Source organism: Battus philenor, unplaced genomic scaffold, assembly GCF_028537555.1.
Source record: "Battus philenor isolate CCGP_79_NKW_IND1 unplaced genomic scaffold, ilBatPhil1.0.hap1 SCAF_38, whole genome shotgun sequence".
NCBI classification, from domain to species: domain Eukaryota; kingdom Metazoa; phylum Arthropoda; class Insecta; order Lepidoptera; family Papilionidae; genus Battus; species Battus philenor.
This window is the reverse complement of record NW_027181702.1, coordinates 14,973-31,781: the sequence shown is the minus strand read 5'-3', so window position 1 is coordinate 31,781 and position 16,809 is coordinate 14,973. Positions and strand designations below refer to the sequence as shown.

The window sequence follows — 16,809 nt, the reverse complement described above, 5'->3', positions numbered from 1 at the left end:
GGCGTTTTTCTTTCGGCGGTTCCTTTTTAGCGCTCCAATATTCTCAATCCGTAAACTTTTATCTATTTTTCTTAGGAGATTATTAACAAAAAAATAAAGATTTCTCTCCGATGTCGCCTCTCGCGTTTGCGTTTCGAAGACCATCAGTCGCCAACGTCCATACCACGTTGAATACACCGGTTCTCGTCCGATCACCGAAGTTAAGCAACGTCGGGCGCGGTCAGTACTTGGATGGGTAACCGCCTGGGAACACTGCGTGATGTTGGCTTTTTTGGCGTTTTTCTTTCGGCGGTTCCTTTTTAGCGCTCCAATATTCTCAATCCGTAAACTTTTATCCATTTTTCATAGGAGATTATTAACAAAAAAATGAAGATTTCTCTCCGATGTCGCCTCTCGCGTTTGCGTTTCGAAGACCATCAGTCGCCAACGTCCATACCACGTTGAATACACCGGTTCTCGTCCGATCACCGAAGTTAAGCAACGTCGGGCGCGGTCAGTACTTGGATGGGTGACCGCCTGGGAACACCACGTGATGATGGCTTTTTTGGCGTTTTTCTTTCGGCGGTTCCTTTTTAGCGCTCCAATATTCTCAATCCGTAAACTTTTATCTATTTTTCTTAGGAGATTATTAACAAAAAAATAAAGATTTCTCTCCGATGTCGCCTCTCGCGTTTGCGTTTCGAAGACCATCAGTCGCCAACGTCCATACCACGTTGAATACACCGGTTCTCGTCCGATCACCGAAGTTAAGCAACGTCGGGCGCGGTCAGTACTTGGATGGGTAACCGCCTGGGAACACTGCGTGATGTTGGCTTTTTTGGCGTTTTTCTTTCGGCGGTTCCTTTTTAGCGCTCCAATATTCTCAATCCGTAAACTTTTATCCATTTTTCATAGGAGATTATTAACAAAAAAATGAAGATTTCTCTCCGATGTCGCCTCTCGCGTTTGCGTTTCGAAGACCATCAGTCGCCAACGTCCATACCACGTTGAATACACCGGTTCTCGTCCGATCACCGAAGTTAAGCAACGTCGGGCGCGGTCAGTACTTGGATGGGTGACCGCCTGGGAACACCGCGTGATGTTGGCTTTTTTGGCGTTTTTCTTTCGGCGGTTCCTTTTTAGCGCTCCAATATTCTCAATCCGTAAACTTTTATCCATTTTTCATAGGAGATTATTAACAAAAAAATGAAGATTTCTCTCCGATGTCGCCTCTCGCGTTTGCGTTTCGAAGACCATCTGTCGCCAACGTCCATACCACGTTGAATACACCGGTTCTCGTCCGATCACCGAAGTTAAGCAACGTCGGGCGCGGTCAGTACTTGGATGGGTGACCGCCTGGGAACACCGCGTGATGTTGGCTTTTTTGGCGTTTTTCTTTCGGCGGTTCCTTTTTAGCGCTCCAATATTCTCAATCCGTAAACTTTTATCCATTTTTCACAGGAGATTATTAACAAAAAAATGAAGATTTCTCTCCGATGTCGCCTCTCGCGTTTGCTTTTCGAAGACCATCTGTCGCCAACGTCCATACCACGTTGAATACACCGGTTCTCGTCCGATCACCGAAGTTAAGCAACGTCGGGCGCGGTCAGTACTTGGATGGGTGACCGCCTGGGAACACCGCGTGATGTTGGCTTTTTTGGTGTTTTTCTTTCGGCGGTTCCCTTTTAGCGCTCCAATATTCTCAATTCATAAACCTTTGTTTTGCATGTCATTCGTTAATTTTTATCGTTGTTAAAACTGGCGCTCTTTACTGTCCTATACTTAGCCTAATTTTGTAATATTTTGATACACGACTCCTTTTTTGTTCACGATGTGAACTATTATAGCACAAAATAAAACCAAAGTCGATTTCACCTTCAAAATCTTTTTAAAATACTGTAACCAATTTTTTTAATCATACTTTATACATAGAAAAACCTTTAAGAAGGATCGCTTTCTTACTTGACTATTTATTGTTTTCAATTGCGTTCAGGTTGTTTTTTATGATAACAATTCAAATTATTAATATTTTGTGTTTTTATTTTCTAGTAACAAAAGGTGATTTATTCAGGCCGATCACACTGCCATCTCGTAGCATTTAGATGAGTCCGCTGTCGTTACTCTGCCATTTCAATATTTTCCCTGTAGATGGCGCTCTTCTTCGCCAAATAAATGCCATACAACCCTAAATTTTTACCCCTCTACGATCAACCCTTATTTTTAAATTGAAAATTAAAAATATTTTTTTTGCAAAATAACATTTGCGGGATCAGCTAGTTATACATAATATCGAGTTTAACGTACATAAACACAAAAGAAAAAATCGTGGGCACGTTGCCTACTCGATGCGAAAAGAACTTTCATTAAAGCTGAAGAGTACACCAATACTTCGCTTTGCGTCTTTTTTTTTTAATTTAATTTTATTTTATTTTTTAAAAGATGGCAACACTTTTGTTTTTAATTGCGTTACGCCATCAAAACTCGGGGATTCTCTTTCTAACCAAAAATCAACGCAATTTGAATACAGTTTTATTTTCACTTTGTTTTGCTAATTTTAAAAGTTCAGTTTTAATTAAGTAGTGTGTTGTGCTTATTTTAAGAGAGAATTATAAATTTATATAAATTTTTACGCGTTGTTTCTGGTTACCAAAAAGGTTAATATTATTACAATTTATTTAATTGGCAGAGTTATTTTATTTTCGTTCGTTCAATTTTCTTTTTAAAAAGTAATATTTTCGGGACCCTGGTACCTATCTTCGATCTTTATGTGGTTTGCTATAGAAAATCTTAATTCACTTTGCGGCGTTTCAATTTGCGTCGTGTTTTTCTAGAACGTATCCACTACGCAAAGTGAGGTATTGGCGTATTATATATGTGTCGATCACTCTCTTACAACCAAAATATATTCCAAACCTTATGTAGACAATAATAAGTTTAATTGAACAATAGTAACGGTTTGAAAATAAAAATGAAACTGCATTGTGTACTTATTCTATGTTGATGTTATTGCTCTTAGCTCGAAGGCTTTTACAGCTTCATCGGAGCTGAGTTCACGGAGCGGAAGACTCTGTGAACATAAAAACTAAGAATAAGGCTGGTAGAGCGCGTACCAGTTTCACGATGACGCTCGCACGTAGCAAAGGCCTCTACTTGTGTAAAGCTGTGTTATGAATGTGTTCATTGTTATGACGTGTACATGCGGCATAGTATGTATTATAGTAACAAACATTGTTTAACTTCGCAAAGGAAATACTGAAGATGTCGACTTAGTTTTCAAATTTGTTATACAACGAAAGGCACATACGATACACTGGTAAATATTGTATGTGAGTGGACGATGAAGTACAAATCTTCACAAGGAAAGATTTCTGAGACCAAGCAGTAGCCATTATTATGTAATGCAATTTCCGCCGATTTATCTATTTAGTGTGGACGTTGAAAAAAAAATATTGAAGAAAATAACAAGGACATAACAGAGAATTAGGATTCGGTTTCGAAGATCACCAAGATGGTGTTTGCGCATCGAAGACGAACGGTCGCCAACGTCCATACCACGTTGAATACACCGGTTCTCGTCCGATCACCGAAGTTAAGCAACGTCGGGCGCGGTCAGTACTTGGATGGGTGACCGCCTGGGAACACCGCGTGATGTTGGCTTTTTGGCGTTTTTCTTTCGGCGGTTCCTTTTTAGCGCTCCAATATTCTCAATCCGTAAACTTTTATCCATTTTTCATAGGAGATTATTAACAAAAAAATGAAGATTTCTCTCCGATGTCGCCTCTCGCGTTTGCTTTTCGAAGACCATCAGTCGCCAACGTCCATACCACGTTGAATACACCGGTTCTCGTCCGATCACCGAAGTTAAGCAACGTCGGGCGCGGTCAGTACTTGGATGGGTGACCGCCTGGGAACACCGCGTGATGTTGGCTTTTTTGGCGTTTTTCTTTCGGCGGTTCCTTTTTAGCGCTCCAATATTCTCAATCCGTAAACTTTTATCCATTTTTCATAGGAGATTATTAACAAAAAAATGAAGATTTCTCTCCGATGTCGCCTCTCGCGTTTGCTTTTCGAAGACCATCAGTCGCCAACGTCCATACCACGTTGAATACACCGGTTCTCGTCCGATCACCGAAGTTAAGCAACGTCGGGCGCGGTCAGTACTTGGATGGGTGACCGCCTGGGAACACCGCGTGATGTTGGCTTTTTTGGCGTTTTTCTCTCGGCGGTTTCTTTTTAGCGCTCCAATATTCTCAATTCATAAACTTTTATTAATTTTTCATAGGAGATTATTAACAAAAAAATGAAGATTTCTCTCCGATGTCGCGTCTCGCGTTTGCGTTTCGAAGACCAACGGTCGCCAACGTCCATACCACGTTGAATACACCGGTTCTCGTCCGATCACCGAAGTTAAGCAACGTCGGGCGCGGTCAGTACTTGGATGGGTGACCGCCTGGGAACACCGCGTGATGTTGGCTTTTTTGGCGTTTTTCTTTCGGCGGTTCCTTTTTAGCGCTCCAATATTCTCAATCCGTAAACTTTTATCCATTTTTCATACGAGATTATTAACAAAAAAATGAAGATTTCTCTCCGATGTCGCCTCTCGCGTTTGCGTTTCGAAGACCAATTTTCGCCAACGTCCATACCACGTTGAATACACCGGTTCTCGTCCGATCACCGAAGTTAAGCATCGTCGGGCGCGGTCAGTACTTGGATGGGTGACCGCCTGGGAACACCGCGTGATGTTGGCTTTTTTGGCGTTTTTCTTTCGGCGGTTCCTTTTTAGCGCTCCAACATTCTCAATCTATAAACTTTTATCCATTTTTCATAGGAGATTATTAACAAAAAAATGAAGATTTTTCTCCGATGTCGCCTCTCGCGTGTGCGTTTCGAGGGCCATCAGTCGCCAACGTCCATACCACGTTGAATACACCGGTTCTCGTCCGATCACCGAAGTTAAGCAACGTCGGGCGCGGTCAGTACTTGGATGGGTGACCGCCTGGGAACACCGCGTGATGTTGGCTTTTTGGCGTTTTTCTTTCGGCGGTTCCTTTTTAGCGCTCCAACATTCTCAATCCATAAAGTTTTATCCATTTTTCATAGGAGATTATTAATAAAAAAATGAAGATTTCTCTCCGATGTCGCCTCTCGCGTTTGCGTTTCAAAGACCAATTTTCGCCAACGTCCATACCACGTTGAATACACCGGTTCTCGTCCGATCACCGAAGTTAAGCAACGTCGGGCGCGGTCAGTACTTGGATGGGTGACCGCCTGGGAACACCGCGTGATGTTGGCTTTTTTGGCGTTTTTCTTTCGGCGGTTCCTTTTTAGCGCTCCAATATTCTCAATCCGTAAACTTTTATCCATTTTTCATAGGAGATTATTAACAAAAAAATGAAGATTTCTCTCCGATGTCGCCTCTCGCGTTTGCGTTTCAAAGACCAATTTTCGCCAACGTCCATACCACGTTGAATACACCGGTTCTCGTCCGATCACCGAAGTTAAGCATCGTCGGGCGCGGTCAGTACTTGGATGGGTGACCGCCTGGGAACACCGCGTGATGTTGGCTTTTTTGGCGTTTTTCTTTCGGCGGTTCCTTTTTAGCGCTCCAACATTCTCAATCTATAAACTTTTATCCATTTTTCATAGGAGATTATTAACAAAAAAATGAAGATTTTTCTCCGATGTCGCCTCTCGCGTGTGCGTTTCGAGGGCCATCAGTCGCCAACGTCCATACCACGTTGAATACACCGGTTCTCGTCCGATCACCGAAGTTAAGCAACGTCGGGCGCGGTCAGTACTTGGATGGGTGACGGCCTGGGAACACCGCGTGATGTTGGCTTTTTGGCGTTTTTCTTTCGGCGGTTCCTTTTTAGCGCTCCAATATTCTCAATCCGTAAACTTTTATCCATTTTTCATAGGAGATTATTAACAAAAAAATGAAGATTTCTCTCCGATGTCGCCTCTCGCGTTTGCTTTTCGAAGACCATCAGTCGCCAACGTCCATACCACGTTGAATACACCGGTTCTCGTCCGATCACCGAAGTTAAGCAACGTCGGGCGCGGTCAGTACTTGGATGGGTGACCGCCTGGGAACACCGCGTGATGTTGGCTTTTTGGCGTTTTTCTTTCGGCGGTTCCTTTTTAGCGCTCCAATATTCTCAATCCGTAAACTTTTATCCATTTTTCATAGGAGATTATTAACAAAAAAATGAAGATTTCTCTCCGATGTCGCCTCTCGCGTTTGCTTTTCGAAGACCATCAGTCGCCAACGTCCATACCACGTTGAATACACCGGTTCTCGTCCGATCACCGAAGTTAAGCAACGTCGGGCGCGGTCAGTACTTGGATGGGTGACCGCCTGGGAACACCGCGTGATGTTGGCTTTTTTGGCGTTTTTCTTTCGGCGGTTCCTTTTTAGCGCTCCAATATTCTCAATCCGTAAACTTTTATCCATTTTTCATAGGAGATTATTAACAAAAAAATGAAGATTTCTCTCCGATGTCGCCTCTCGCGTTTGCTTTTCGAAGACCATCAGTCGCCAACGTCCATACCACGTTGAATACACCGGTTCTCGTCCGATCACCGAAGTTAAGCAACGTCGGGCGCGGTCAGTACTTGGATGGGTGACCGCCTGGGAACACCGCGTGATGTTGGCTTTTTGGCGTTTTTCTTTCGGCGGTTCCTTTTTAGCGCTCCAATATTCTCAATCCGTAAACTTTTATCCATTTTTCATAGGAGATTATTAACAAAAAAATGAAGATTTCTCTCCGATGTCGCCTCTCGCGTTTGCTTTTCGAAGACCATCTGTCGCCAACGTCCATACCACGTTGAATACACCGGTTCTCGTCCGATCACCGAAGTTAAGCAACGTCGGGCGCGGTCAGTACTTGGATGGGTGACCGCCTGGGAACACCGCGTGATGTTGGCTTTTTTGGCGTTTTTCTTTCGGCGGTTCCTTTTTAGCGCTCCAATATTCTCAATCCGTAAACTTTTATCCATTTTTCATAGGAGATTATTAACAAAAAAATGAAGATTTCTCTCCGATGTCGCCTCTCGCGTTTGCGTTTCGAAGACCATCTGTCGCCAACGTCCATACCACGTTGAATACACCGGTTCTCGTCCGATCACCGAAGTTAAGCAACGTCGGGCGCGGTCAGTACTTGGATGGGTGACCGCCTGGGAACACCGCGTGATGTTGGCTTTTTTGGCGTTTTTCTTTCGGCGGTTCCTTTTTAGCGCTCCAATATTCTCAATCCGTAAACTTTTATCCATTTTTCTTAGGAGATTATTAACAAAAAAATGAAGATTTCTCTCCGATGTCGCCTCTCGCGTTTGCGTTTCGAAGACCATCAGTCGCCAACGTCCATACCACGTTGAATACACCGGTTCTCGTCCGATCACCGAAGTTAAGCAACGTCGGGCGCGGTCAGTACTTGGATGGGTGACCGCCTGGGAACACCGCGTGATGATGGCTTTTTTGGCGTTTTTCTTTCGGCGGTTCCTTTTTAGCGCTCCAATATTCTCAATCCGTAAACTTTTATCCATTTTTCATAGGAGATTATTAACAAAAAAATGAAGATTTCTCTCCGATGTCGCCTCTCGCGTTTGCGTTTCAAAGACCAATTTTCGCCAACGTCCATACCACGTTGAATACACCGGTTCTCGTCCGATCACCGAAGTTAAGCATCGTCGGGCGCGGTCAGTACTTGGATGGGTGACCGCCTGGGAACACCGCGTGATGTTGGCTTTTTTGGCGTTTTTCTTTCGGCGGTTCCTTTTTAGCGCTCCAACATTCTCAATCTATAAACTTTTATCCATTTTTCATAGGAGATTATTAACAAAAAAATGAAGATTTTTCTCCGATGTCGCCTCTCGCGTTTGCGTTTCGAGGGCCATCAGTCGCCAACGTCCATACCACGTTGAATACACCGGTTCTCGTCCGATCACCGAAGTTAAGCAACGTCGGGCGCGGTCAGTACTTGGATGGGTGACCGCCTGGGAACACCGCGTGATGTTGGCTTTTTGGCGTTTTTCTTTCGGCGGTTCCTTTTTAGCGCTCCAACATTCTCAATCCATAAAGTTTTATCCATTTTTCATAGGAGATTATTAATAAAAAAATGAAGATTTCTCTCCGATGTCGCCTCTCGCGTTTGCGTTTCAAAGACCAATTTTCGCCAACGTCCATACCACGTTGAATACACCGGTTCTCGTCCGATCACCGAAGTTAAGCAACGTCGGGCGCGGTCAGTACTTGGATGGGTGACCGCCTGGGAACACCGCGTGATGTTGGCTTTTTTGGCGTTTTTCTTTCGGCGGTTCCCTTTTAGCGCTCCAATATTCTTAATTCATAAACTTTTGTTTTGCATGTCATTCGTCAATTTTTATCGTTGTTAAAACTGGCGCTCTTTACTGTCTTATACTTAGCCTAATTTTGTAATATTTTGATACACGACTCCTTTTTTGTTCACGATGTGAACTATTATAGCACAAAATAAAACCCAAGTTGATTTCACCTTCAAAATCCTTTTAAAATACTGTAACCAATTTTTTTAATCATACTTTATACATAGAAAAACCTTTAAGAAGGATCGCTTTCTTACTTGACTATTTATATTTTTCAATTGCGTTCAGGTTGTTTTTTGTGATAACAATTCAAATTATTAATATTTTGTGCTTTTATTTTCTAGTAACAAAAGGTGATTTTTTCAGGCCGATCACACTGCCATCTCGTAGCATTTAGATGAGTCCGCTGTCGTTACTCTGCCATTTCAATATTTTCCCTGTAGATGGCGCTCTTCTTCGCCAAATAAATACCATACAACCCTAAATTTTTACCCCTCTACGATCAACCCTTATTTTTAAATTAAAAATGAAAAATATTTTTTTTGCAAAACAACATTTGCGGGATCAGCTAGTTATACATAATATCGAGTTTAACGTACATAAACACAAAAGAAAAAAACGTGGGCAGGTTGCCTTCTCGATGCGAAAAGAACTTTCATTAAAGCTGAAGAGTACACCAATACTTCGCTTTGCGTCGTTTTTTTTTTTTTATTTAATTTAATTTTATTTTTTAAAAGATGGCAACACTTTTGTTTTTAATTGCGTTACGCCATCAAAACTCGGGGATTCTCTTTCTAACCAAAAACCAACGCAATTTGAATACAGTTTTATTATCACTTTGTTTTGCTAATTTTAAAAGTTCAGTTTTAATTAAGTAGTGTGTTGTGCTTATTTTAAAAGAGAATAATAAATTTATATAAATTTTTACGCGTTGTTTCTGGTTACCAAAAAGGTTAATATTATTACAATTTATTTAATTGGCAGAGTTATTTTATTTTTGTTTGTTCAATTTTCTTTTTAAAAAGTAATATTTTCGTGACCCTGGTACCTATCTTCGGTCTTTATGTGGTTTGCTATAGAAAATCTTAATTCACTTTGCGGCGTTTCAATTTGCGTCGTGTTTTTCTGAAACGTAACCACTACGCAAAGTGAGGTATTGGCGTATTATATATGTGTCGATCACTCTCTTACAACCAAAATATATTCCAAACCTTATGTAGACAATAATAAGTTTAATTGAACAATAGTAACGGTTTGAAAATAAAAATGAAACTGCATTGTATCTTATTCTATGTTGATGTTATTGCTCTTAGCTCGAAGGCTTTTACAGCTCGGAGCTCGGAGCTGAGTTCACGGAGCGGAAGAATCTGTGAACATAGAAACTAAGAATAAGGCTGGTAGAGCGCGTACCAGTTTCACGATGACGCTCGCACGTAGCAAAGGCCTCTACTTGTGTAAAGCTGTGTTATGAATGTGTTCATTGTTATGACGTGTACATGCGGCATAGTATGTATTGTAGTAACAAACATTGTTTAACTTCGCAAAGGAAATAGTGAAGATGTCGACTTAGCTTTCAAATTTGTTATATTGTATGTGAGTAGACGATGAAGTACAAAACTTCACAAGGAAAGATTTCTGAGACCAAGCAGTAGCCATTATTATGTAATGCAATTTCCGCCGATTTATCTATTTAGTGTGGACGTTGAAAAAAAAAATGTTGAAGAAAATAACAAGGACATAACAGAGAATTAGGATTCGGTTTCGGAGGTCACCAAGATGGTGTTTGCGCATCGAAGACTAACGGTCGCCAACGTCCATACCACGTTGAATACACCGGTTCTCGTCCGATCACCGAAGTTAAGCAACGTCGGGCGCGGTCAGTACTTGGATGGGTGACCGCCTGGGAACACCGCGTGATGTTGGCTTTTTGGCGTTTTTCTTTCGGCGGTTCCTTTTTAGCGCTCCAACATTCTCAATCCATAAAGTTTTATCCATTTTTCATAGGAGATTATTAATAAAAAAATGAAGATTTCTCTCCGATGTCGCCTCTCGCGTTTGCGTTTCAAAGACCAATTTTCGCCAACGTCCATACCACGTTGAATACACCGGTTCTCGTCCGATCACCGAAGTTAAGCAACGTCGGGCGCGGTCAGTACTTGGATGGGTGACCGCCTGGGAACACCGCGTGATGTTGGCTTTTTGGCGTTTTTCTTTCGGCGGTTCCTTTTTAGCGCTCCAATATTCTCAATCCGTAAACTTTTATCCATTTTTCATAGGAGATTATTAACAAAAAAATGAAGATTTCTCTCCGATGTCGCCTCTCGCGTTTGCTTTTCGAAGACCATCAGTCGCCAACGTCCATACCACGTTGAATACACCGGTTCTCGTCCGATCACCGAAGTTAAGCAACGTCGGGCGCGGTCAGTACTTGGATGGGTGACCGCCTGGCGGTTCTCGTCCGATCACCGAAGTTAAGCAACGTCGGGCGCGGTCAGTACTTGGATGGGTGACCGCCTGGGAAAACCGCGTGATGTTGGCTTTTTTGGCGTTTTTCTTTCGGCGGTTCCTTTTTAGCGCTCCAATATTCTCAATCCATGAACTTTAATAATTTTTCATAGGAGATTATTAACAAAAAAATGAAGATTTCTCTCCGATGTCGCGTCTCGCGTTTGCGTTTCGAAGACGAATGGTCGCCAACGTCCATACCACGTTGAATACACCGGTTCTCGTCCGATCACCGAAGTTAAGCAACGTCGGGCGCGGTCAGTACTTGGATGGGTGACCGCCTGGGAACACCGCGTGATGTTGGCTTTTTTGGCGTTTTTCTTTCGGCGGTTCCTTTTTAGCGCTCCAATATTCTCAATTCATAAACTTTTATTAATTTTTCATAGGAGATTATTAACAAAAAAATGAAGATTTCTCTCCGATGTCGCGTCTCGCGTTTGCGTTTCGAAGACGAACGGTCGCCAACGTCCATACCACGTTGAATACACCGGTTCTCGTCCGATCACCGAAGTTAAGCAACGTCGGGCGCGGTCAGTACTTGGATGGGTGACCGCCTGGGAACACCGCGTGATGTTGGCTTTTTTGGCGTTTTTCTTTCGGCGGTTCCTTTTTAGCGCTCCAATATTCTCAATCCATGAACTTTAATAATTTTTCATAGGAGATTATTAACAAAAAAATGAAGATTTCTCTCCGATGTCGCCTCTCGCGTTTGCGTTTCGAAGACGAACGGTCGCCAACTTCCATACCACGTTGAATACACCGGTTCTCGTCCGATCACCGAAGTTAAGCAACGTCGGGCGCGGTCAGTACTTGGATGGGTGACCGCCTGGGAACACCGCGTGATGTTGGCTTTTTTGGCGTTTTTCTTTCAGCGGTTCCCTTTCAGCGCTCCAATATTCTCAATTCATAAACTTTTGTTTTGCATGTCATTCTTTAATTTTTATCTTTGTTAAAACTGGCGCTCTTTACTGTCTTATACTTAGCCTAATTTTGTAATATTTTGATACACGACTCCTTTTTTGTTCACGGTGTGAACTATTATAGCACAAAATAAAACCCAATTTGATTTCACCTTCAAAATCCTTTTAAAATACTGTAACCAATTTTTTTAATCATACTTTGTACATAGAAAAACCTTTAAGAACGATCGCTTTCTTACTTGACTGTTTATAGTTTTCAATTGCGTTCAGGTTGTTTTTTATGATAACAATTCCAATTATTAATATTTTGTGTTTTTATTTTCTAGTAACAAAAGGTGATTTTTTCAGGCCGATCACACTGCCATCTCGTAGCATTTAGATGAGTCCGCTGTCGTTACTCTGCCATTTCAATATTTTCCCTGTAGATGGCGCTCTTCTTCGCCAAATAAATACCATACAACCTTAAATTTTTACCCCTCTACGATCAACCCTTATTTTTAAATTAAAAATTAAAAATATTTTTTTTGCAAAACAACATTTGCGGGATCAGCTAGTTATAGATAATATCGAGTTTAACGTACATAAACACAAAAGAAAAAAACGTGGGCAGGTTGCCTACTCGATGCGAAAAGAACTTTCATTAAAGCTGAAGAGTACACCAATACTTCGCTTTGCGTCGTTTTCTTTTTTAATTCAATTTTATTTTATTTTTTAAAAGGTGGCAACACTTTTGTTTTTAATTGCGTTACGCCATCAAAACTCGGGGATTCTCTTTCTAACCAAAAATCAACGCAATTTGAATACAGTTTTATTTTCACTTTGTTTTGCTAATTTTAAAAGTTCAGTTTTAATTAAGTAGTGTGTTGTGCTTATTTTAAAAGAGAATAATAAATTAATATAAATTTTTACGCGTTGTTTCTGGTTATCAAAAAGGTAAATATTATTACAATTTATTTAATTGGCAGAGTTATGTTATTTTTGTTTTTTAAATGTTCACTTTGTTCAATTTTCTTTTTAAAAAGTAGTATTTTCGTGACCCTGGAACCTATCTTCGATCTTTATGTGTTTTGCTATAGAAAATCTTAATTCACTTTGCGGCGTTTCAATTTGCGTCGTGTTTTTTTGGAACCTAACTACGACGCAAGGTGAGGTATTGGCGTATTATATATATGTGTCGATCACTCTCTTACAACCAAAATATATTCCAAACCTTATGTAGATAATAATAAGTTTAATTGAACAATAGTAACGGCTTGAAAATAAAAATGAAACTGCATTGTATGCTTATTCTATGTTGATGTTATTGCTCTTAGCTCGAAGACAGCTTCATCGGAGCTGAGTTCACGGAGCGGAAGAATCTGTGAACTTAAAAACTAAGAATAAGGCTGGTAGAGCGCGTACCAGTTTCACGATGACGCTCGCACGTAGCAAAGGGCTCTACTTGTGTAAAGCTGTGTTATGAATGTGTTCATTGTTATGACGTGTACATGCGGCATAGTATGTATTATAGTAACAAACATTGTTTAACTTCGCAAAGGAAATACTGAAGATGTCGACTTAGTTTTCAAATTTGTTATACAACGAAAGGCACATACGATACACTGGTAAGTATTGTATGTGAGTGGACGTTGAAGTACAAATCTTCACAAGGAAAGATTTCTGAGACCAAGCAGTAGCCATTATTATGTAATGCAATTTCCGCCGATTTATCTATTTAGTGTGGACGTTGAAAAAAAAATATTGAAGAAAATAACAAAGACATAACAGAGAATTAGGATTCGGTTTCGAAGATCACCAAGATGGTGTTTGCGCATCGAAGACGAACGGTCGCCAACGTCCATACCACGTTGAATACACCGGTTCTCGTCCGATCACCGAAGTTAAGCAACGTCGGGCGCGGTCAGTACTTGGATGGGTGACCGCCTGGGAACACCGCGTGATGTTGGCTTTTTTGGCGTTTTTCTTTCGGCGGTTCCTTTTTAGCGCTCCAATATTCTCAATCCATGAACTTTTATTAATTTTTCATAGGAGATTATTAACAAAAAAATGAAGATTTCTCTCCGATGTCGCCTCTCGCGTTTGCGTTTCGAGGACCATCAGTCGCCAACGTCCATACCACGTTGAATACACCGGTTCTCGTCCGATCACCGAAGTTAAGCAACGTCGGGCGCGGTCAGTACTTGGATGGGTGACCGCCTGGGAACACCGCGTGATGTTGGCTTTTTTGGCGTTTTTCTTTCGGCGGTTCCTTTTTAGCGCTCCAATATTCTCAATTCATAAACTATTATCCATTTTTCATAGGAGATTATTAACAAAAAAATGAAGATTTCTCTCCGATGTCGCCTCTCGCGTTTGCGTTTCGAGGACCATCAGTCGCCAACGTCCATACCACGTTGAATACACCGGTTCTCGTCCGATCACCGAAGTTAAGCAACGTCGGGCGCGGTCAGTACTTGGATGGGTGACCGCCTGGGAACACCGCGTGATGTTGGCTTTTTTGGCGTTTTTCTTTCGGCGGTTCCTTTTTAGCGCTCCAATATTCTCAATCCATGAACTTTTATTAATTTTTCATAGGAGATTATTAACAAAAAAATGAAGATTTCTCTCCGATGTCGCCTCTCGCGTTTGCGTTTCGAGGACCATCAGTCGCCAACGTCCATACCACGTTGAATACACCGGTTCTCGTCCGATCACCGAAGTTAAGCAACGTCGGGCGCGGTCAGTACTTGGATGGGTGACCGCCTGGGAACACCGCGTGATGTTGGCTTTTTTGGCGTTTTTCTTTCGGCGGTTCCCTTTTAGCGCTCCAATATTTTCAATTCTTTTTTTTTGCACTTTTGTTTTGCATGTCATTCGTTAATTTTTATCGTTGTTAAAACTGGCGCTCTTTACTGTCTTATACTTAGCCTAATTTTGTAATATTTTGATACACGACTCCTTTTTTGTTCACGATGTGAACTATTATAGCACAAAATAAAACCCAAGTTGATTTCACCTTCAAAATCTTTTTAAAATACTGTAACCAATTTTCTTAATCATACTTTATACATAGAATAACCTTTAAGAAGAATCGCTTTCTTACTTGACTATTTATTGTTTGCGTTCAGGTTATTTTTTATGATAACAATTCAAATTATTAATATTTTGTGTTTTTATTTTCTAGTAACAAAAGGTGATTTTTTCAGGCCGATCACGCTGCCATCTCGTAGCATTTAGATGAGTCCGCTGTCGTTGCTCTGCCATTTCAATATTTTCCCTGTAGATGGCGCTCTTCTTCGCCAAATAAATACCATACAACCCTAAATTTTTACCCCTCTACGATCAACCCTTATTATTAAATTGAAAATTAAAAATATTTTTTTTGCAAAACAACACATTCGGGATCAGCTAGTTAGTTATACATAATATCGAGTTTAACGTACATAAATACAAAAGAAAAAAACGTGAGCAGGTTGCCTACTCGATGCGAAAAGAACTTTCATTAAAGCTGAAGAGTACACCAATACTTCGCTTTGCGTCGTTTTCTTTTTTAATTCAATTTTATTTTATTTTTTAAAAGGTGGCAACACTTTTGTTTTTAATTGCGTTACGCCATCAAAACTCGGGGATTCTCTTTCTAACCAAAAATCAACGCAATTTGAATACAGTTTTATTTTCACTTTGTTTTGCTAATTTTAAAAGTTCAGTTTTAATTAAGTAGTGTGTTGTGCTTATTTTAAAAGAGAATAATAAATTAATATAAATTTTTACGCGTTGTTTCTGGTTATCAAAAAGGTAAATATTATTACAATTTATTTAATTGGCAGAGTTATGTTATTTTTGTTTTTTAAATGTTCACTTTGTTCAATTTTCTTTTTAAAAAGTAGTATTTTCGTGACCCTGGAACCTATCTTCGATCTTTATGTGTTTTGCTATAGAAAATCTTAATTCACTTTGCGGCGTTTCAATTTGCGTCGTGTTTTTTTGGAACCTAACTACGACGCAAGGTGAGGTATTGGCGTATTATATATATGTGTCGATCACTCTCTTACAACCAAAATATATTCCAAACCTTATGTAGATAATAATAAGTTTAATTGAACAATAGTAACGGCTTGAAAATAAAAATGAAACTGCATTGTATGCTTATTCTATGTTGATGTTATTGCTCTTAGCTCGAAGACAGCTTCATCGGAGCTGAGTTCACGGAGCGGAAGAATCTGTGAACTTAAAAACTAAGAATAAGGCTGGTAGAGCGCGTACCAGTTTCACGATGACGCTCGCACGTAGCAAAGGGCTCTACTTGTGTAAAGCTGTGTTATGAATGTGTTCATTGTTATGACGTGTACATGCGGCATAGTATGTATTATAGTAACAAACATTGTTTAACTTCGCAAAGGAAATACTGAAGATGTCGACTTAGTTTTCAAATTTGTTATACAACGAAAGGCACATACGATACACTGGTAAGTATTGTATGTGAGTGGACGTTGAAGTACAAATCTTCACAAGGAAAGATTTCTGAGACCAAGCAGTAGCCATTATTATGTAATGCAATTTCCGCCGATTTATCTATTTAGTGTGGACGTTGAAAAAAAAATATTGAAGAAAATAACAAAGACATAACAGAGAATTAGGATTCGGTTTCGAAGATCACCAAGATGGTGTTTGCGCATCGAAGACGAACGGTCGCCAACGTCCATACCACGTTGAATACACCGGTTCTCGTCCGATCACCGAAGTTAAGCAACGTCGGGCGCGGTCAGTACTTGGATGGGTGACCGCCTGGGAACACCGCGTGATGTTGGCTTTTTGGCGTTTTTCTTTCGGCGGTTCCTTTTTAGCGCTCCAATATTCTCAATCCGTAAACTTTTATCCATTTTTCATAGGAGATTATTAACAAAAAAATGAAGATTTCTCTCCGATGTCGCCTCTCGCGTTTGCTTTTCGAAGACCATCAGTCGCCAACGTCCATACCACGTTGAATACACCGGTTCTCGTCCGATCACCGAAGTTAAGCAACGTCGGGCGCGGTCAGTACTTGGATGGGTGACCGCCTGGGAACACCGCGTGATGTTGGCTT

The 16,809-nt window shown here is 40.9% G+C and overlaps 35 non-coding genes across 35 annotated transcripts; all 35 read left to right on the top strand.

The window, feature by feature from the left end:
• The first annotated feature begins 149 nt into the window (after nucleotides 1-149).
• Nucleotides 150-268, top strand: LOC137927951 (5S ribosomal RNA). The gene has a single exon (XR_011108077.1). It is a non-coding gene; the product is annotated as a 5S ribosomal RNA (ribosomal RNA).
• Nucleotides 269-422: 154 nt separating this feature from the next.
• LOC137927915 (5S ribosomal RNA) lies at nucleotides 423-541 on the top strand. Its single transcript, XR_011108043.1, has one exon. It is a non-coding gene; the product is annotated as a 5S ribosomal RNA (ribosomal RNA).
• A 154-nt stretch (nucleotides 542-695) lies between these two features.
• Nucleotides 696-814, top strand: LOC137927950 (5S ribosomal RNA). Its single transcript, XR_011108076.1, has one exon. It is a non-coding gene; the product is annotated as a 5S ribosomal RNA (ribosomal RNA).
• A 154-nt stretch (nucleotides 815-968) lies between these two features.
• Nucleotides 969-1,087, top strand: LOC137928021 (5S ribosomal RNA). Its single transcript, XR_011108145.1, has one exon. It is a non-coding gene; the product is annotated as a 5S ribosomal RNA (ribosomal RNA).
• A 154-nt stretch (nucleotides 1,088-1,241) lies between these two features.
• On the top strand, nucleotides 1,242-1,360 carry LOC137928009 (5S ribosomal RNA). The gene has a single exon (XR_011108134.1). It is a non-coding gene; the product is annotated as a 5S ribosomal RNA (ribosomal RNA).
• Nucleotides 1,361-1,514: 154 nt separating this feature from the next.
• On the top strand, nucleotides 1,515-1,633 carry LOC137927998 (5S ribosomal RNA). Its single transcript, XR_011108123.1, has one exon. It is a non-coding gene; the product is annotated as a 5S ribosomal RNA (ribosomal RNA).
• Nucleotides 1,634-3,517: 1,884 nt separating this feature from the next.
• LOC137927987 (5S ribosomal RNA) lies at nucleotides 3,518-3,636 on the top strand. Its single transcript, XR_011108112.1, has one exon. It is a non-coding gene; the product is annotated as a 5S ribosomal RNA (ribosomal RNA).
• A 153-nt stretch (nucleotides 3,637-3,789) lies between these two features.
• LOC137927974 (5S ribosomal RNA) lies at nucleotides 3,790-3,908 on the top strand. The gene has a single exon (XR_011108100.1). It is a non-coding gene; the product is annotated as a 5S ribosomal RNA (ribosomal RNA).
• Nucleotides 3,909-4,062: 154 nt separating this feature from the next.
• On the top strand, nucleotides 4,063-4,181 carry LOC137927963 (5S ribosomal RNA). Its single transcript, XR_011108089.1, has one exon. It is a non-coding gene; the product is annotated as a 5S ribosomal RNA (ribosomal RNA).
• Nucleotides 4,182-4,335: 154 nt separating this feature from the next.
• Nucleotides 4,336-4,454, top strand: LOC137927952 (5S ribosomal RNA). The gene has a single exon (XR_011108078.1). It is a non-coding gene; the product is annotated as a 5S ribosomal RNA (ribosomal RNA).
• Nucleotides 4,455-4,608: 154 nt separating this feature from the next.
• Nucleotides 4,609-4,727, top strand: LOC137927865 (5S ribosomal RNA). The gene has a single exon (XR_011107996.1). It is a non-coding gene; the product is annotated as a 5S ribosomal RNA (ribosomal RNA).
• A 154-nt stretch (nucleotides 4,728-4,881) lies between these two features.
• On the top strand, nucleotides 4,882-5,000 carry LOC137927940 (5S ribosomal RNA). The gene has a single exon (XR_011108067.1). It is a non-coding gene; the product is annotated as a 5S ribosomal RNA (ribosomal RNA).
• A 153-nt stretch (nucleotides 5,001-5,153) lies between these two features.
• LOC137927929 (5S ribosomal RNA) lies at nucleotides 5,154-5,272 on the top strand. The gene has a single exon (XR_011108056.1). It is a non-coding gene; the product is annotated as a 5S ribosomal RNA (ribosomal RNA).
• A 154-nt stretch (nucleotides 5,273-5,426) lies between these two features.
• Nucleotides 5,427-5,545, top strand: LOC137927863 (5S ribosomal RNA). The gene has a single exon (XR_011107994.1). It is a non-coding gene; the product is annotated as a 5S ribosomal RNA (ribosomal RNA).
• A 154-nt stretch (nucleotides 5,546-5,699) lies between these two features.
• Nucleotides 5,700-5,818, top strand: LOC137928052 (5S ribosomal RNA). The gene has a single exon (XR_011108175.1). It is a non-coding gene; the product is annotated as a 5S ribosomal RNA (ribosomal RNA).
• Nucleotides 5,819-5,971: 153 nt separating this feature from the next.
• Nucleotides 5,972-6,090, top strand: LOC137927917 (5S ribosomal RNA). The gene has a single exon (XR_011108045.1). It is a non-coding gene; the product is annotated as a 5S ribosomal RNA (ribosomal RNA).
• A 153-nt stretch (nucleotides 6,091-6,243) lies between these two features.
• Nucleotides 6,244-6,362, top strand: LOC137927906 (5S ribosomal RNA). Its single transcript, XR_011108034.1, has one exon. It is a non-coding gene; the product is annotated as a 5S ribosomal RNA (ribosomal RNA).
• Nucleotides 6,363-6,516: 154 nt separating this feature from the next.
• On the top strand, nucleotides 6,517-6,635 carry LOC137927895 (5S ribosomal RNA). Its single transcript, XR_011108023.1, has one exon. It is a non-coding gene; the product is annotated as a 5S ribosomal RNA (ribosomal RNA).
• A 153-nt stretch (nucleotides 6,636-6,788) lies between these two features.
• Nucleotides 6,789-6,907, top strand: LOC137927882 (5S ribosomal RNA). The gene has a single exon (XR_011108012.1). It is a non-coding gene; the product is annotated as a 5S ribosomal RNA (ribosomal RNA).
• Nucleotides 6,908-7,061: 154 nt separating this feature from the next.
• On the top strand, nucleotides 7,062-7,180 carry LOC137927870 (5S ribosomal RNA). Its single transcript, XR_011108001.1, has one exon. It is a non-coding gene; the product is annotated as a 5S ribosomal RNA (ribosomal RNA).
• A 154-nt stretch (nucleotides 7,181-7,334) lies between these two features.
• LOC137927930 (5S ribosomal RNA) lies at nucleotides 7,335-7,453 on the top strand. Its single transcript, XR_011108057.1, has one exon. It is a non-coding gene; the product is annotated as a 5S ribosomal RNA (ribosomal RNA).
• A 154-nt stretch (nucleotides 7,454-7,607) lies between these two features.
• On the top strand, nucleotides 7,608-7,726 carry LOC137927862 (5S ribosomal RNA). The gene has a single exon (XR_011107993.1). It is a non-coding gene; the product is annotated as a 5S ribosomal RNA (ribosomal RNA).
• A 154-nt stretch (nucleotides 7,727-7,880) lies between these two features.
• On the top strand, nucleotides 7,881-7,999 carry LOC137927858 (5S ribosomal RNA). Its single transcript, XR_011107989.1, has one exon. It is a non-coding gene; the product is annotated as a 5S ribosomal RNA (ribosomal RNA).
• Nucleotides 8,000-8,152: 153 nt separating this feature from the next.
• On the top strand, nucleotides 8,153-8,271 carry LOC137927847 (5S ribosomal RNA). Its single transcript, XR_011107978.1, has one exon. It is a non-coding gene; the product is annotated as a 5S ribosomal RNA (ribosomal RNA).
• Nucleotides 8,272-10,128: 1,857 nt separating this feature from the next.
• LOC137927835 (5S ribosomal RNA) lies at nucleotides 10,129-10,247 on the top strand. The gene has a single exon (XR_011107967.1). It is a non-coding gene; the product is annotated as a 5S ribosomal RNA (ribosomal RNA).
• A 153-nt stretch (nucleotides 10,248-10,400) lies between these two features.
• LOC137927824 (5S ribosomal RNA) lies at nucleotides 10,401-10,519 on the top strand. The gene has a single exon (XR_011107956.1). It is a non-coding gene; the product is annotated as a 5S ribosomal RNA (ribosomal RNA).
• A 495-nt stretch (nucleotides 10,520-11,014) lies between these two features.
• LOC137927813 (5S ribosomal RNA) lies at nucleotides 11,015-11,133 on the top strand. The gene has a single exon (XR_011107945.1). It is a non-coding gene; the product is annotated as a 5S ribosomal RNA (ribosomal RNA).
• Nucleotides 11,134-11,287: 154 nt separating this feature from the next.
• On the top strand, nucleotides 11,288-11,406 carry LOC137928553 (5S ribosomal RNA). Its single transcript, XR_011108651.1, has one exon. It is a non-coding gene; the product is annotated as a 5S ribosomal RNA (ribosomal RNA).
• Nucleotides 11,407-11,559: 153 nt separating this feature from the next.
• Nucleotides 11,560-11,678, top strand: LOC137927903 (5S ribosomal RNA). The gene has a single exon (XR_011108031.1). It is a non-coding gene; the product is annotated as a 5S ribosomal RNA (ribosomal RNA).
• Nucleotides 11,679-13,576: 1,898 nt separating this feature from the next.
• LOC137928541 (5S ribosomal RNA) lies at nucleotides 13,577-13,695 on the top strand. The gene has a single exon (XR_011108640.1). It is a non-coding gene; the product is annotated as a 5S ribosomal RNA (ribosomal RNA).
• Nucleotides 13,696-13,849: 154 nt separating this feature from the next.
• Nucleotides 13,850-13,968, top strand: LOC137928530 (5S ribosomal RNA). Its single transcript, XR_011108629.1, has one exon. It is a non-coding gene; the product is annotated as a 5S ribosomal RNA (ribosomal RNA).
• Nucleotides 13,969-14,122: 154 nt separating this feature from the next.
• Nucleotides 14,123-14,241, top strand: LOC137928518 (5S ribosomal RNA). The gene has a single exon (XR_011108618.1). It is a non-coding gene; the product is annotated as a 5S ribosomal RNA (ribosomal RNA).
• A 154-nt stretch (nucleotides 14,242-14,395) lies between these two features.
• On the top strand, nucleotides 14,396-14,514 carry LOC137928507 (5S ribosomal RNA). The gene has a single exon (XR_011108607.1). It is a non-coding gene; the product is annotated as a 5S ribosomal RNA (ribosomal RNA).
• A 1,903-nt stretch (nucleotides 14,515-16,417) lies between these two features.
• On the top strand, nucleotides 16,418-16,536 carry LOC137928495 (5S ribosomal RNA). The gene has a single exon (XR_011108595.1). It is a non-coding gene; the product is annotated as a 5S ribosomal RNA (ribosomal RNA).
• Nucleotides 16,537-16,689: 153 nt separating this feature from the next.
• Nucleotides 16,690-16,808, top strand: LOC137928484 (5S ribosomal RNA). Its single transcript, XR_011108584.1, has one exon. It is a non-coding gene; the product is annotated as a 5S ribosomal RNA (ribosomal RNA).
• The last annotated feature ends 1 nt before the right edge of the window (nucleotide 16,809 follows it).